Raw genomic sequence first — 13,032 nt, 5'->3', positions numbered from 1 at the left:
ATATTGAGAGACACCCACCGGCTCACCACGTAGAGTTTTCTGGGGTGCAGTTCAGGACCCTCACCCACCAATCGACGTTTGAAGACGGCGGATGTTTCGGACTGGAGCGGTATGCGCATACCACTACTGTGAGTGATTTTTTCCTTCATCAAGCCATGCAGCATTTTTATCTTTATTGAGTCATTTTAATTAACTTTAGTATAAAGAGAAGCAATTTGTTTATGTATATATCAAAATATTTTATTTTATTTCATTACACGTCTTTATTTTTTTATAACAACAGCAACAGTTTTTTTTTATTTTTGTTTTATATTTTAATTTTATTAAATTTGTATACCAGTTTGAAAGGGTTTTTTTATTCTCTATTTTTTTTTCTTTATTATTTTTGTGTTTACAATCTTTGCAGGTCCTCCGTTTTATTTTTTTTACTATCTCACCGAACCAGCGAACAATTTTCCTATGGGGAAGAGGTTAGTTGTTTTCATTTAAGAAAAGCCCCTCGCCCCAACATATATATAAGAAGATTGTCAGGGTTATGGTAAAAAAAGAACAAGTAGTTTTTAAATATTTAATGTCCGACATTTTGCTCCACTTTGCCAGGCTTCATCACGACTAAACAGATACAAAAAACAACTAAGAACATTACAGGAATAAGATAAAATGAGGTAAATTAAGGTAGGATACATATTATGTAAAAATTAAGTGATAAGAAAATTATATTTAAATAAAAGGAAGGAAGAAATAAAATAGTATTAATATAAAATAAACAATCATAAGAATAAAAAATTGTCACAATCATAAGAATAAAAATTAAAAATTATGTAAAATATACAGTTAAAAAAGTACAGAAGAGGTATATAAAAAATTAATAATAAAAAAGTAGATGTGGGAACACAAAACTTAAAAACACTAACAGATGGAGAATAAAGAAGAAAGTTGAGGTTAAATAAAAGTCGTGAAAGAATAAATATAAATAAAATTAATAATGATGATAATAAATGAGCAAAGAACAAATGAGGACCACCTACCTGTTCAAAGCGATAGGTTAAACAGACATAGACTATAAATCGGAAGCGTGGAGGATCTGAGGGGAGGTGGTGTGGCCAGCCATTTAACGGTTATTTTTCTATTTCAATTACATTGCGTATACAGGAAATAGTCATTAAAATATGACAAAAAATGAAAAAAATATAAAGAAACATACAGAAATATGATAATAATAATAACTATAATAATTTTCTAGTAATATAATTATAATTTAGGAATAACAAAGTAAAAATATTTAGGATAGTTAATACAATATAGGATATAATAACAATTATTGTAAAAGAAGTAAATAAATAATAAGTAAAAGTAAATAAAGAATATTAGAAAAAAAAAAATCTAAATATATATTGTGGAAAAAATAATTTATTTACACGTAATAGTAAAGATAACAGGAGTAACATGAAAAATTTTAAGTGAAATAAGGTAATTTAAAAATAATTTCTCCTAAAGATAATTTAATATAATTTCCCCTTCTCCATACTCTCTACATCCACCATCCACTCTCTCAATTTACAGATCCCTTCCATATGTCCCCTCTCTCACTGACGACATACAGATATTGTTAAAATCAACCATTCCTTTACTACACCTTAGTCTCAAGTCTCAAAATAGACTATCTTACTTTTTTACTAATACTAAGGATCCTATTCCTCTCCAATACCGCTCTAACGTTGTTTACCAGATTCCTTGTTCCTCTCCCAATTGTAATTCTTCATATATAGGCGAAACTAAGAATCACCTCGGATCACGTATCTCTCAACATAAATTATCTATAACTTCCCACAACTCAGTTGCTTCCGAACTTTCAGAACATGCCTTTACACTTAATCACACTCTTGATTTTGACCATACCACTATTTTAGCCATAGTTCCAAATTACTAAAAGAGACTCATCTCAGAATCCATTTACATACATCTTTAACCCCTTCCAGTTAACCATAAAATCGATAAGAACTGTATCTCACATACCTGCAGCCATATATCAAACTTAATTAAGACTCAATAATTTTATGCTCATTTTATTATCATCACCAAATCTTTCTATTATATTTTTGTTTTTCACCTGTTTGTTATCTCTCTATAACTTATATTATCTATAGATACATTCACTTATATTTATTTATCTATGTTTTATTAACTTTCACATTTACTTTGTTTTTTTTTGTGTAAACTTTTACTTCACATGTTTCTATTAACTTATTTCACTTATCATTATTATTACCTATATTGTTAACATTCTATCACACATTTTTTACTCATTTCTATGCTTTATTACTTATTTTTAATCTTTTTATGTACTTCTTTTTACATCTTACCTTGTACTTATATATATTTTTATTTTATTTTGTAAACTTTCACTTCAATTTTTAAATTATCTTATTTCACTTTAAATTTTTCATGTTACTCCTGTTATCTATACTATTACTATTATCAGTGTAGATAAATTATTTTTCTCACGATATATATTTAGATTTTTTTGCTATTATTCTTTATTTACTTCTACTTATTATTTATTTACTTCTTTCTTTGTTATTCCTAGAATAGAAAATTATTATAGTTATTATTATCGTATTTCTGTATCTTTCTTTATATTTTTTCATTTTTTGTCATATTTTTATGACTATTTCCTGTATACCCAACGTATTTGAAATAGAAATATAACCATTAAACGGCTGGCCAGGCCACCTCCTCTCCACTCCTCCACGCTTCCGATTTATTGTCTATGTCTGTTAACCTATCACTTTGAACAGGTAGGTGGTCCTAATTTGTTCTTTGCTCATTTATTATCATCATAATTAATTTTATTTATATTTATTCTTTCACGACCTTTATTTAATCTCAACTTTCTTCTTCATTTTCCATCTGTTATTGAATTTAAGTTTTGTGTTCCCACATCTACTTTTTTTTTTTTTATTTTTTTTTTTTTATATACCTCTTCTGTACTTTTTTAACTGTATATTTTACATAATTTTTAATTTTTATTCTTATGATTGTTACAACTTTTTTTTTTTTATGATTGTTTATTTTATATTAATACTATTTTATTTCTTCCTTCCTTTTATTTAAATATAATTTTCTTATCACTTAATTTTTACATAATATATATCCTACCTTAATTTACCTTATTGTATCTTATTGCTGTAATGTTCTTAGTTGTTTTTTGTTTCTGTTTAGTCGTGATGAAGCCCTGCAAAGTGGGGCAAAATGTCGGACATTAAATAATTAAAAACTATTTGTTCTTTTTTTGACCACAACCCTGACCATCTTCTTATATTTAAAATTATATGGTCAACTACATATATATATATACAAACACATATATATATTATGATTTATTATTCAATCTCCATAATTCATGAAAGATGTTGGAGTGCTACTGGTTAAGATTTTGTAGTACTTGTTCAAAAAGTAAGTTCCAAAGGGCTAGTAGAATGATGTTCTGATTCCAACAAAATGTAAGAAGTTGTTAGAGTGAAATTAGAAATTTCAGATCAGACTACTTTGTCTCTCCCCTATTGTATGCACAATTTACATCATATTTACTAATTAGACCTGAAATGGTATAGCTGCTTAGTATGCCACCTTTGTTGGATCAATTGCCACCCATTATTTATAAACATCCAAAAAAATGGATAAATAGGAAGGAACCAGTCTGTAAATAGTTAAGAGGGCCAGAAGTAGAATAATGTAATAGGATAGAAATGAACTAGCAATGCAGTTCCGGATGATCTAGTACTTCTTATCCTTATTTCCAAATTGCTGTTTTGATTAAAATAAATAATAGAAATATATTAAACTTTCAATTTATATTCCGTTAATTATGTTATATGCAATATTTAGGGTCTGACTTAGCCAGATATTTAGTGGAAGAAAATGTGTGAGAGGGTGAGGACAAATGGTTTTTGGAAAATGTTAAAAATATATATATATATATGTACAAGGATGACGAAGTACCGGAAGATGACTAAGTGTCATGAGTATTTAACTACAGTTAAAAAGAGGAAACGTATATAAGAGGGTGACGACAAATGTGTTAGAAAAAATTTAAGAAGTGAAATAATACGTTACAAAGTGGGCGGAAAAATAAAATGAATAAATTAAAAAATTACTTTTTTAATAAATTAACTATTTACGAATATGTTAATGATAAGTAGTGCGCTTGTCGGTTTTTAAATTGGCGGAAGAAGGTTCTAATTGGATATAGAGGCTTTCAGAGATGAGCCTTTTTTCATGGTTACGAACTGTAGCAAGTAAAGACGTTTTGTCGAAATCGAAGGAATGATTTAAAGAAAGAGAATGTTCCGAAAGTTTTGAGGCAGAATGATTATGTGAGGAAACAAAATATTCATGCTGTTTGATACGGTCTTTTAAGAGGTTTTTGGTTTCGTCTATGTAAGCAGAATTACAATTAAGGGTGGAGCAAGGGATGCAGTATACAATATGTGATCAGTATAGAGGAGGGATAGGATCTTTTAGTTTAGTGTAAATATTAGATAGTGTGTTGTGAGATCTGAAAGCTATAGGAAGGTTAGGTATAGCAGAACGTAAGAGTTTTTGGATGTTGTCGGAAAGAGAGGAGATGTATGGTAGTGATCTATATAAGGGGGTAGAATTGGTCCTAGATTGATTACTCTATGGACGGCATTGCCGACAAAGTGGTCAGTTGCAGTAACACTGGAAGGAAGCCTATAAAAGAGATAAAATATGGTGCAAACAGGGGTATCAGCTCAGCTAACCAGACATCAGTATGCCCTACATGATTGAAATTTAAGAGAAAAATAACTTCGAATTTCACTTCTCTAACATATTTTTTTTTTTTTAAATAAATAATAGAAACCTTACATTATGTTCAAATTTACAGGCTTGGGGAAAAAAAAAATATTTAAGCACCATATATAACCCACGTCAAGAAACACGCGATGTATTTCTGAAGTACATCGCGGGAGGCCTTGGACCTCCACAGTCTGCCGCGCCAATAAACAAACAAACATATATAAGTTTAAAAAGAATGTTTTATGTTCATAATTTGGACCAGTTAACTTAAATAAATTATTTAATGTTAATGTTCATTCATGTATTTTTTATAGAATAATTCAATTCTTCTGCATAAATAGTAAGAGTACCTGATACTTCTATCTTACAGAATCCTGGAGGGATAGTTTAATTAGCGATATTCTCTAACCACCTGATTTCTACTTTGCTTATGTCATGGACTCATATTAAGGTTGTAAAAAAATAAAAACTGAAGTTCTTTCTTTTTCTCTTTTTTAATAATATATTAAAACTTTATTCTTATTGTATCTTGGTTACCTCTTCAGTGATATTGTAGTAACATTACTATAATTTATTTGAATACAACTTATGATATGATTATCAGGATAACTATCTCATTAACTTGGAAATTCTTTACTATACTGTTTCTGTCCTATCAAATGGTTTTAATCCTGTTAAGTTTAATGATCAAATAGATTGATTGCCAGCTTCCTAATTATCTATTTTTTCTTTTATATATGTATAAGTGGTGATTGGTCCAACAAAAGTGGTAGCATTAATAATAATACCACTTCACATTTAATTGGTAAAGGTGTTGGATATGGTGCCAACAACGGAGAAGAAGAAAAGCGTTCTATAATTTATAGTCACTTTGGCAACCTTTTTATAGGAATCAGAACTTTTTCCTTCTACCCTTTTGCAATTTACTTTTTTATTGAGATGTCTTTGTGAAAAGCATCACAAGGCTTTAACCAGTTTTTGTTTATCATATTTCACCAATTTTGAAGAATGGTATATTCTCTTACAGCATATTTACCTAATTTTATCTTAGATTAATCTCGCTCATCTTCTTGTACCTCTGTTTGAGTTCTTCTCATTTGGATCTCCCTATTTATTCTTTGTTCCTCATTGATACAACTATAATCCATACCTTTTCAGTCTTTTGCTGCCTAATTACTGAATCATAATTATTCTGCTTATCTTTGGAAATACTCACTTTGATTAACCTCCTTAATTAAATCTGTTAGTTTCTTTTGCCTTATCTTCCCAATAATTTATTATAAAAAGTACCCTACTAGGTGTTTTGGAAGAAGTACCCGAACTAGCTGTCATACAGGCGTCCTTATTGTGTAATGGTTATCTCATATGTGAAATCACAATAACATCAATATAATTTCTTTGATTATGGTTATGATGCTCTACTTAAATTGGAAATGCTTTTTCTTTCTTGTCCTATTGTCTTAATCCTGATTAGCCTTTAATTATTCAAAAGATTGATTATCAGCATCCAAGTTATATATTCTTTCTTGGTTTCCTGACAAGTGGCTGTTGGTCCAAGAAAGAAGGTAGTAATAACAGTAATACTACTTCAGGTATAAATGATTAAGGAGTTAGATATTGTGTACACAGCATCTGGGAGGCAAAGTGGTCTGCAATGTATACAATTACTCTGGTAAGCATTTTCATTTATAGGAATTAGAACTTTTCCCTACTAGCCCTTTGGAATTTATTTTTTGACAGAGATATCTTTGGAATACATTGGCCAGTAATATTCCATCGCTGTTCACTAACTTCAGTGGACTATAAGTTCTCTTACAATATATTTGCTTAATTTTCTCTTTAATTATCCTTGTTCCTCTGTTAGAGTGCTCCTCATATGGATTTTCCTGTTGGACCTTCATTACTATTCAAAAGAGTCTTTTATAGAACCTTCAAATGTTTTAGAATTCTGTTTTCTATTCAGAAACATACACACCAATTGTATTTTTGTCCAGAATATCTTAATATTTCATTTTTTATTGCTACCTTTTTTTTTACTTACTCATTGCTTCTTGAATAACATTTTAAATAAAGTTCTAAACTCAACATAAGCTTGAGTTATTAGAATTTTCATGTATATTATGTTTCTATTATTTATTTAAGTAACAATTACAGCCATAATTTAATAACATTAGTTTTATTTTTTAATTTGATAATTTGTATTCATTTTAGAAATTTTTTCAGTAAACTCTAACTTGAACAAGTCGACTGATGTAGATTCGCTAGATTATTACTCTTCTACCTTTTTATTAAGAGTTATACATTGTTACTCTATTAATTAAAAATGAATAACATGTATTTTGTGTTTTTGGAAACATGTGTATTATATTTCATGAATATGTAAAGTAAAACTCATTGTCAATAGAATAAAATTAGTTTTAAAGATTGGTATTGTTCACATTATCCTGATTATTGATAATTTATGAAATCATGAGCAGTTAATGTCTACGAAAACTGTCCATAACATAATTTCTACTACACACCATGTTATATTAAAATTATCAATTCTTTTTAAAATAAAAATAGTAAGAATGAGATGATGTCATTAATAATATTATAATCATAATACTATAAAATTAACCTCTATTTCTTTGTTTCATGACAGTTAGTAATTAATAAAATTATAATAAAAACACCTTTGGTCTAAGGTCAATTCCTTTAACTTTCTTCCATTTTCCCATAAAAAAGGTACATCAAATCTATTATAAAAGTTGGAATAAATTATTTTTAGTTTTAAAGTTAACAAACAACATTTATACAATAAATTGTGAAACTTTAATATATTTATGAAATGGCCACTCAAGATTCAGTAACCAATTCCTGTATGAAGCAAGGATCTTAAAGAAAATTAAAGCAGATAAAAAAATTTACATTTGGTATGAGAAAAGTTACAGTGAGTTGGAAAAGGTCATATTTAAAATAGATAATATTACATTTAAAATGGGAAAAGTTAAAATTGAAATGGAAAACACAACAATTGACTTGGAAATATGATATTCCTTAAATTAAGGAACAAATTTTATAGAACTATTTTTTTTTTTTTTTATCAAGAGGTGTTTCACACAAAAGAGAAGACAGTTTAAATGAATCAAAATCAAAAAGCAAATAAAAAAAAAAAATCAATATGCAGATATTTTCAAAAATTAAAACTTATGAAGTAAACGCTTTAGTATCCAGTTTGTAGGGGAGTTGGAACAGGCTGAATTGACTTATGAGAGCACATGCATGCACCATGATGACAAGAAAAGTGTATATATTTTTATACCGCATAATAATTAATTTTCATAAAAAATGTTTATATAATTTTATTTAGAAATAAGAAATAATTGGCTCTTTAGTATAATAAACGGGCCAATATCCTGTTTGTCAATAAAGTGCTTGAATTAGACTTCTTTTTTCTGTTTTTACACAAATAATACGTCTATTTATTATAAGCTTTAATAAGGTGTATTAATTTAAGATAAGTTGTATGTATTCTTAATACACCACGTACATTGTGGTGTGATCATTAGATCAACATGGGGGAAAATAGTGCCATTTACTTAAACTATAAAGAAGGATTACATGAATTGCTTAAAACAAAACAAAACAGCTGAATTAGAAGATAACAATAATATAAAAATAACTTTTGACTTTATCAATTCCATAGTCATAAGTAATAAATAAAGTAATAATGAATCATTATTACTTTACAACAATTTTAACAACAACTTTAACAACTTTAAATCTAAGTTCTATCACATCATTTTTCTTTCTTTTGTTATACCAAAGAAGTACATTCAATTTATTTTAATAAATCTACCAATTTTAATTTAATGTTAGTAAGAATACTGATTGTGAAAGTGTCATTAAGTTTAAACCATATGGAAACATAGTAATTTTTCTTTCTATTAAAATAAAGGAGAGAGAGAGACATTTAACTATAAATATTTTAATATAGTTAATAGATTATAATAAGACTCAATTTATTTATTTTGAAAGTAACTTTAATGCCTGATCAATTAGTTAAATATATTGACTGGAGATGCCCTTGAGCATACAATCACCAACACAGAAAACATAAAAAAATATAAATGAAACTATATAATTAAATATATTGTTGAATTGCAAACAAATTTATTTTTGTAACTACACAGAATATTTGAAAAATTAAAATAAAAATAAATATGAATGATCTTCTGTAGTTCTGTGTTTTTCCTGAAAAAAAAAAAAAAAAAAATGAAAATAAAGAAAAAATATTTCATTACTTCTCAGGATTAAAAAAGTTTGTATATTTTATTTGTTTGCTTATTTCTACCAGTACTAGTAAATGTGTATTTATACGATAACTAAATACAGGAAGCATGAATCAATATTAATTATTGAAGAACAATTAACTAATTACTTTACTGGGTCTATCAGGGTGTTTTTGAAAAGCTTTTTTGGATGTTAGCTTTATTGGGATAGTTAAATCTACTTTGAGGTGTTATGATTTAACTAGTTATAATCTTATTGATTATAAAAAAACTTTATCACAATACCTTTAGTTTTTATTGAGGAAAGAAAGTACTTTTCTTAAATTAGCCCTCAACACTCATCTCTTCCTAATATTGGGAGGATCCTAACAGCTGGTAATTTTTATCAAACTTTAAAAGAAGGAAAGAAATAAAATAATCTTTATTTTTGGGGCATTACCCTCTAAAAATAATTAAAAACAAAATGGTAGTCTAGCTGTTTTAATTATAGATCAATAGAAAATAGAAAACATTTTTAGTAGATATTGATTGTGCTGATTAATAATTAAACAGTATAAATAAGAATAAGAATAATAGTGGAGTATTTAAAGCCCTAAAGTATCCAGATACAAAATTAAAATAAAAAGAAGAAATACAGTTTTTCTTGATTTTTCAATAACAAAAAGTCTTCTTCTCAAAGTTCTTTATCTACATAACATTTAATGATAGAAAAAATACCATAATTTTAAATTTCTAAAACAATAAAAAGACAGATTTGCCTTTACTTCACATAATTGTATCCTTTCTTTGTAGAGGTAGATAGCAAAGAAATAAGCATTATTTTTTCTTTTTTATAATTACAATATTTCTTATACTTCCTCTTTCTGAGAATTCAACAACTCGAACATTTAACAGGTGGCGTGGAATTTGAAAGTGGTAAATCAAGGTTGATAAAGACTTTTAGATTAAAGCTATGCTTTTACTATGCAGCCCTCCCATTATGAGATTATGTCTATTCATATGTTTTGTGCAGTGATAATGATAGGAGAGTGGCATTGGAAGAGAATTTCAGAAGTTGGATGCATGAACTACAAAGTATTGTTGAAATAGAATACAAAAGGGTGTCAGTTTGATACAAATAAAAAGGCAGGATCTGGTTTTAAGATGACTTGCTAATAGCATGAGAGTTAAATATTTAACAATGTAAAAAAGAGCTGTGAAGAGAAACCCATTTACAGGAAAATTTGTAAAATGTGTCATACAGGTCAATTAAAAATACTTCAGAAGTAATTTTACTGAATCTGTACTGGACATATTGACCAGGTAAATTAAATGGATGGAAAGTAAATGGACTAAAAATAAAAAAAATGAATGTATATATCTTTTTAAATTTGTTTGAGCTATAAAAAACACACTTGAGAGTATTAAGTATAATATTATGGCCCAAAGGTTTGATGCTTATATGAAGGACATAATAAGTTACCAGCCTCCTCAGATTCAGGCAATAAGTTTTGAATCAATATCTAAGAAACCCATGAAATGATATGTCTTTGATAAAATCAGGGATATCTATAAAACTCCAAAAGTATTAGCACAAAAAGAAATCTTACAGTAAATTCTGAGCATGATCATGAACCGATAAAAAAGATATAATGAAACAATGAAAGATATAGAAGTTATAGTTAACATGCATAAAATATCTGACAGTTGATAATGAATCAACATTCTCAACAGCTGTAATCTAACCTCTACAATAACTTACCTCTATGTACATTAAATTATTTTCTATAGATTACAAATTTATTCTACAATTCTAAAGAGTAAATTATTTGATTTTATTTCATTTTGGTATTAATGTTTAATGGCAGCAGTTAACTGTTGAGAATTCATACCCTGTCCAAGACTAGTGATTCTCTAAATGAGGCAGAATAGTCTTAGTAATGAATTTTCTTATCTCGTTAAATTTAAGAAAATGAGATGAGTATTGATTTGAATTAGATGACTGTAAGGGAATAGGTTAGCTAACTTAGGAAGATACAAAACTGTTAGAAGAGATATGGCACAAAAATGGTATAAAAATAAATAATCCAATCTTTGCCCTAATGCTGTATGAAATATAATGTTGTGATAATTAAATAAATAAAAATAATAACAAATAAAATAGAATCAAACAATTAAATGTATATTTATATATTGATATTAGTAGTTTATTTATATATAAGTAGATGTATAATTAAGTCTAATTTTAATTTTTATCAATAAAAATTTTAATTATATGAATATAGAAAGTCTCACCATTGGTTGATCTGAAACTAATAGTTTTATTTTATTGTTTCTCGTTTTCTATACAGTCATATGAGACCACTACAGAAAAGTGACTTCTGTGCTGGACCTGGGAGTATTTAAAGCATTATAATACATTGTTCAGATAATAATAAAGTTTTAATAACTGAATTGATAATTTCTTAGCTAGATGATGGGCACACCCCTGTTGCGCTCTTTTCCACCTTAGTAACATAAAAGAAGGGTAGGGGCTATTTCAAAAAATTTAATTTCTACCTGGCCCATAAGAAACATTGGTACTTTTTTAAAATTTAAATTGGAGTAAGAAGAGAGTCATTGTATTGCAAATTGGAAATCATTGTACCTAAGGGAGTTGTATGGTCATCTTTTCAACACTAAGTCTGCAACAACGCCAATTCGATTCTAGCCTGGACTGATTGACTATTATTTCATTGAGGTCCAACAGAATGAAAACCCAATTCACCTCGATTTAGAATGGTTTGTTACCTCTGGGATAACCCCCACATTATATAAGAAATGACCATGTAGGGTACAAATTAAAGAAAAGTTATCTTACTATATACAGTTTTAATATGAACAAATAATCCATTAATCAATCAGATATTTAAGCAACTAGAGTTTAAACTAGGTAATAGCCCCTTAAATAATGGAGATAAATAACCACTCTTGCCTATCAAACCTCAATTGAGTATTTATAACTACTGAACATGGAACAAATATTATCATCACAATATTTTATAAAACTGCAAAAATATACATCAATCTACCCAAGAATCCATTTCTAATTATGATGTTTTTATTCAAAGAATACATGATAACGAAAAAATGTATGAGTACGGCCAAGTAAATGAGTTACAATAACCATTTTGAAATGGAAAACCTATAAATAACTACAATAAGGAAAGAATATTAGGTTAAAGACAATTGATTTGTCAACTTTGTTAATACTTACTATTGATTTTTAAAGGATAATCACAATGTCATCAACTATTTTCATGATTTTCTGAAAACCATTGAAAATTAATTTTATCTATACAAGTAACTGAATTATCCCTACCACTATAGTCAGACTTATTTATAACAGCCATAGTTAAATAAATTAAAAAAAAAAACCTGTTATAGCACCAAATCATAAAAATCTTATCACTATTCGGATTTGCTTTTCTGTTGGATTGCATATTGCTTTAAAGCTGGTTGCCAGACATAGTATGAAGAAGCTGCACCCAACATCGTTACCATAATAATTACTGGTAAAGATAGGATTCCGGGTTTTTTAATACGCATAGCAGGATTGATTCCGTCAAATATACGATATAAAACTGTCAAGTAGGAAAACTATGCACATTTGAATGATTATAACCTGTGAAAGTTAAGGTTTTGAATCAAATTCAAACTGTTAAAGCACTATAAATGGACCTTTGAAAAGTTTAACCTAACATTAGTATTGAAACTTATGATGACGTCATAATCTATCTATAGTGGCTCACAGCCGAAATGATAAACCAGGATTTTTAATAAAAAATGTTGAATAATTAGTTTAAGGTTATATTGCACTAATAATATTAGTCTATTAATGCTACTAGGATTACTTGTTAGTTCTACGCAGGTATTACTGTTTGATTATTCAGTATTTGATTAAAGCTCATTTTCTGTT

The 13,032-nt window shown here is 27.8% G+C and overlaps 2 long non-coding RNA genes across 2 annotated transcripts; one reads left to right on the top strand and one right to left on the bottom strand.

Moving 5' to 3' along the window:
• The first annotated feature begins 6 nt into the window (after positions 1-6).
• Positions 7-7,495, top strand: LOC136795108 (uncharacterized). Its single transcript, XR_010842655.1, has 2 exons — positions 7-128; positions 7,045-7,495. It is a non-coding gene; the product is annotated as an uncharacterized lncRNA (long non-coding RNA).
• A 601-nt stretch (positions 7,496-8,096) lies between these two features.
• Positions 8,097-12,823, bottom strand: LOC106677945 (uncharacterized). Its single transcript, XR_001342671.2, has 4 exons — positions 12,492-12,823; positions 12,331-12,381; positions 11,370-11,466; positions 8,097-9,057 (listed from the first exon to the last, which is right to left on the bottom strand). It is a non-coding gene; the product is annotated as an uncharacterized lncRNA (long non-coding RNA).
• Positions 12,824-13,032: the final 209 nt, after the last annotated feature.

The sequence above is a fragment of the Halyomorpha halys genome, unplaced genomic scaffold, assembly GCF_000696795.3.
Source record: "Halyomorpha halys isolate HHAL.00 unplaced genomic scaffold, Hhal_1.1 Scaffold115.1, whole genome shotgun sequence".
NCBI classification, from domain to species: domain Eukaryota; kingdom Metazoa; phylum Arthropoda; class Insecta; order Hemiptera; family Pentatomidae; genus Halyomorpha; species Halyomorpha halys.
This window is presented reverse-complemented; position numbering and strand designations above follow the sequence as displayed.